Raw genomic sequence first — 6,077 nt, forward strand, 5'->3', positions numbered from 1 at the left:
AGCTCTTTTCCCATGCCTAGCACAGGGCCTAAAGAAGAATAGATGCTGAAAAGTATTTGCTGAAATTATTGAGATGAGGCCCCATGATCAATGGTGCAACTCAGCCGGTAAATCCAGTGTGTAAGTTTTCCTGTATAACAAACCACCCTTAAAGTGGAGTATGTTCATTTAAAACCATGACCATTTTATTTCCTCACTATTTGGTGTGTCAGCAACTTGGGCTTGTGTCAGCAATCTGGATCAGCTGGATAATTCTTTTGCTGTTCTTGCTTTTGGTCGTGCATGCGGCTAGTCATCTGGGGGTTGCCTATGGCTGGATGGTCTCACACAGTCTCATTCACATTTCTAGTAGTTGACAGTGGCTGTCAACTGGGCCTTGCTTTCCCTTGGACCTCATCATCAAAGAAGTTAGCCTGGGATTCCCCACATGTCTGCTTCAGCATCCCAAGAGGTGAGAACAGAAGCTTCAAGTCTCCTGAGGGCTAGCTTGGAACTGGCGTGGCATAATTTCTGCTGTATTCTATTGCCTAAAGCAAGTCATAAGTCCATCCCAGATTCAAGGGGTGAGAAAATAAACTCCACCTCTTGATGGAAGGAACAGCTACATTGCAAAAAGTATGTCAAGAGTTACATTGCAAAAGGTATGCATTCAGGGCTAGGAGTAAATTTTGCGGTCATCTTTGCAAACATCTACCACATCCATTCACCAGTAGTGCAAAAACAGCCTAATTACCTGGCAAGTGAAGGGGGTTCAGACAAGGCACACAGGACAGAGAGAAGTGGGTTTGTATGTGACAGGAGCAAGCTAGGTAATAAGTATGTACTTGGTCCCTGAAGTGAAGGGGAGAAAACTTTGCAGACAGAGAGGGGTCTTCTCATAGAGACCAAGGGTGGAAAGGCACATTTGAGAGAGTATCCGATCGTTTTACAGAGTAGAATCCTGAAACAGAAAGGATGGAAAGGACTGCAAAGACTACATGACAAATGGAGTGCCAATCTGAACTAACTTCAGGTTGGAGAGGTGGAAAAAGGAGACTACAGAAAGCTGACAGGAGAGAGCCTCCAAACCATTATTTGAGGTTTGGTTAGTAACCCCCAAGGACATCCTTTTACAGCACAGAGTAATGACACATGATTACTATGATGATACCAATTCCTCAAAAACAATTTACATTTAAGGCTGTCTGTTAAAGGAATTAGTAATTTATTTAGAATAATTTCCATCAAACATAGCAACACCTGTGATTTTAATTCATAAGGGATTAAATTATTTGGAAATTTTTGAAATGTTTTCATATGGAAAACATTTATTCTACAAATCTGGTAAAAAATTGGAGTGTTACCATTTTTCTATATACTTATTGATCTGGTATTTCTTCTTAAGCCCAGAAATACAGGATAGAGATGACAATGTGATTTATGCCACTGGAGTTGTGTACTCAGGTTCATGCTAGTGTTGCTCAATGCACACAACCATATATGGTGTAAACCTACTTTCACGAGGCCATCACTTACCTCCACATGAGCATATGTGGAGTCCAGAAAATTCCATGATATAGACTGATGGTAATGGCTTTCCTTGAGCTGTGTAGTCTACCCAAGCACACATGAGATAAGTCTACATTCACAGGACTATCATTTATTTCTACATTGAGCATATGAGGAATCCAGAAAATTTATGGTTTAGAATGTGATGGGAATGGCACTCATTGAGTTATGCAGTGCACCTGACTGAGCATGGAATAAATCCACCTCCATGTGCCCATTAATTACCACTACACTGAGGATATAAGTAACCCAGAAAGATATATGGTCTAGACTGTGAAGTAAACTGCCTCCATCGAGTTGTGCAGTGCACCCAACAGGACACAGAATACGTCTACTTTCACGTGTCCTTCACTAACCTCCACACTGAGCATGGAGAAATCCAGAATGAACCATAGCATAGACTGGGACGTGATTGGCACTCCTAGAGTTGTGCAGTTCACTCGTCTGTATATGGATTTTTTTTCTACCTTCATGTAGTCACCACTTACTACCACACTGAATTTACTACCACACTGAATACACAAAGTATCATGAAAGATTCATGGCTAACATTAGCATGTTAGTTGCACTCCTTTAGTTGTACAGTGCCCCAAATGTACATGGAATAAATATACTTTAATATGGCAATCACCTACCTCTACACTGAGCATGTGTGGAGTCAAGAATGACGAGTAGGACTTCCCTGGTGGCGCAGTGGTTGAGAATCCACCTGCCAATGCAAGGGACAGGGGTTTGATCCCTGGTCCAGGAAGATCCCACATGCCACGGAGCAACTAAGCCCGTGCACCACAACTACTGAGCCTGCACTCTAGAGCCCACGAGCCACAACTACTGAGCCCATGTGCCACAACTACTGAAGTCCGCGCGCCTAGAGCCTGTGCTCCACAACAAGAGAAGCCACTGCCATGAGAAGCACATGCACCACAATGAAGAGTAGCCCCCATTCGCCGCAACTAGACAAAGGCCACGCGCAGCAATGAAGACCCAACACAGCCAAAAATAAATAAATAAAATTTTTTTAAAAGTGGAACTTTGCACCGTTTGACTCCCTTCACCCATTTTGCGCACCCCCATGCCTATCCCCATCTCAGACAACCACTGATCTGTTCTCTATACTCATGAGATTAATTTTTTAAATTCTACATACAAGTGAGATCATATGATGTTTATCTTTTTCTGTCTTATTTATTTTCACTTAGCCCTTGAGGTCCATCCATGCCATTTCAAGACTTCATTCTTTTTCATGGCTTAATAATATGCCACTGTATACATATATCACATTTCCTTTATCCATTTGTTCAGTGATGGGCATTCAGATGGTTTCCACATCTTGGCTATTGTTAAAAAAAATGCTGCAGTGAACACACGGGTGCATGTATTTTTTCGAATTATTACCTAGAAGTACTTTAGATAAATACCCAGAAGTGGAATTGCTGGATCATATGGTAGTTATATTTTTAATTTTCTAAGGAAATTCGTGGCTGCATCAATTTATATTCCTACCAAGTGCACAAGGGTTCCCTTTTCTCCACATCTTTGCCAATACTTATTTTTCTTGTCTTTTTGATAACAGCCATTCTAACAGATGTAAGGTGATATGTCATTGTGGTTTTGATTTGCATTTTGCATAATCCTTCTTTACTGTGGAAATCACTTACTTCTTCACTGAGCATATGAGGAGTCCAGAAAGATCTATGTCACAAATTAGGATGTGGCTGACATCTTTACGTTTTGTAGTGCACCAAAATTTACACACAATAAATCTATTTGGATGTGGCATTTACCCCCCCATTAAGCCTATGGGTTCAGAGCTCATCATGTGATTGGCACTGCTTAACTTGTGCAGTGCACTCAACAGTATATGCAAAAAGCCTAATTTCATAAGGCCATCATTAACCTCAACATTAACTACATGAACAATCCACAAAGATCTGTGACATATACTAGAATGTGGCTGTCAGTCCTTGAGTCGTACAGTATATCCAACTGTAAGTGAAATAAGTCTAAACTCACATGATCATCACTTACCTCCACATTAGCATATGAGCAGTCCAGAAATAACTATGGAATTTACCAGACAGCGAATGGCAATTCTTCAGTCATACACTGTGTCCAAATGTACAAGGATAAATTTGTTTTCATGTGGCCATGATTTACCTCCATACTGAGAGCATGTGAGGAGACTAGAAAGATCCGTGGCACAGACTAGGATATGAGTGGCACCACTTGTATTTTGCAGTGCACCCAATATACATGGCACAATCTAACTCCATATGGCCAACACTTCCACATTGAACATATGAGAAATCCAGAAAGACTCATGGCATAGACCGTAATGTGAATAGAACCCCTTAAGTTGTGGAGTGCACCCACATTTGATGAGATCATTACTAACGCCACATTGACCATATGAGGAGTCCAGAAACTTACATGATATATACTGGAATGTAAATGATACCAATTGAGTTGCGCAGTGCATCTATGAGTACTTACCTCCACTTTGAGCATACCAGGAGTCCTGAAAGAAACCTGGCGTGGACTGTGATGTGAATGGCATCCTCTGGGTGTGCAGTGCTCACACTGAATATAGGATAAGTCTTCTTTTATGTGGCCATCTCTTACCTCCACACTGAGCATATAGAGTCCAGAAAGATCTGTGGAATAGAGTAGAATATAAATGGCCCTCCTTCAGTTGTGCATCGCACCCCACCATACATGCAGTGCCTACTTTCACGTGGTCATCACTTACCTTCACACTGAGTAGAGTAGAAATTAAGAAAGACCCATGGCATACTGTGATATGACTGGTGCCCCTTGATTCGTATAGTCCTTTCAACCAAACATAGACTAAGTCTACTTTTATGTGCTACTCACTATTTCACATTCACATATGGGTAGCCCGAATAATTTATGGTGTAGACCATGATTGAAACAGCATCCCTTCAGTTGTTCAGTGTAGTAATCTGTACTTGGTAGGCCTCTTCCCAATACCTATCCATTCTTTTTCTTCCATGAAGTTCAAAGTTCTGATTCCCTGAATTTTAGCCAGATAAATAAATACCCAAATAAAAATATTTCTCAGCCTCCACTGTAACTGTGGTTATGTAACTCAATTCTAGACCATGTGTGTAATACATGTGAAACTTCCCCAAAAGTGTCTTTAAAGTGAGGTGGATGCTCTTCCCCTCCATTTCCCCCTCTTCCACAAACTTGAACGAAATTATGATAGTTGAGGCTAAAGCTTAATCTTTGGACATGAGGCAGAAGCTATGTACTGAGGATAGTGGAGCAACAAACTCTAATGGGCTTGGACCCTTAATGATTGTAGAGTCACTATATGAGCTCTGGACTGCTGCATTTGACTGCTCACTTGAAAGCTATCTTGCTTAAGTCATTGTTAATTTCAGATATGAGTCACACACAGCCATTCCAAATCCTGTGACGGTTGATTTTATGTGTCACTTTGACTAGGCTATGGTGCCCAGCTGCTTGGCCAAATACCACTTTAGATGGTGCTGTAAAGGTATTTTTCAGATGAAATAAACATTTAAATAAGTAGACTTTGAGTGAAGCAGATTACTCTCCATAATGTGGGTGGGCCTCATCCAATCAGTTGAGGACCTTAAGAGAAAAGAGTGAGGTCCACCTGAGAGGAAGGAATTCTGCCTCCAGACGGCTTTTGGACTCAAGACATTAACTTTTTGCTGGATTCTCCAGCCTGTGAGTTTTCCCTGCAGATTTAGGACTTTCTAGCCCCTGCAATCATATGAAGAAATTCCTTAAAATATGCAGAAATTCTCTCTCTCTGTCTCTATTTATTCTGTTTATCTGGAGAACCCTGACTAGCATACCAACTAATTCAGTTTCCAATATATTTCAGTTGAGTACATATGTTTTTACAGGATGATGACAAATTTAAAAATTACCAAATATAGAAACCAGCTATAAGCCAACAGTGTGACTTTTGGGTAAGCCACTTTATACCTTCAAAATTAGGTACAAATAGGTAATAATTAGCTAATAACATTCACTCTACATTTACAACAGAGAACAAACATTTGAGAACAAAACAGTTGTGTTTGTCTGGCAACCAAAGCATTTATGAAAGCACTTTTAAATATTGGAAATAAACATGTAAAAATTATAAATAAATATGAGATCATTATTTCTGACATCTAAAACAAGTTATTTATCAACTGTCAAATAAAACTTATTAAACACCTAAAAAGAACAGACTTTGCAGCTGGTAAAGAGAGATTACTTGATTTTCAAGGGATTCAAACAAAGTTTCAAATGTATATGCTTGTAAAATGCCATTCATGACTAGGATATTTTGTCTGGTTATTGGGTTGAGTAGAAAGGGAAATTGGTATCTGGGTGCTCATGCACCCAGTTGCCCACCATCAGCATTTTAAAGGGGTTTTGGAGGGCCTGTCCAGGTTGTATACCAAGAGGCATGCCTTTTCTACCTCTACCTGCGTAGCTGGATCTTAGCTTCAGGAATTCACTAGCCCATGGAGTATTTCTTG

The sequence above is a fragment of the Globicephala melas genome, chromosome X (genome assembly GCF_963455315.2).
Source record: "Globicephala melas chromosome X, mGloMel1.2, whole genome shotgun sequence".
In the NCBI taxonomy this organism is placed as follows: Eukaryota; Metazoa; Chordata; class Mammalia; order Artiodactyla; family Delphinidae; genus Globicephala; species Globicephala melas.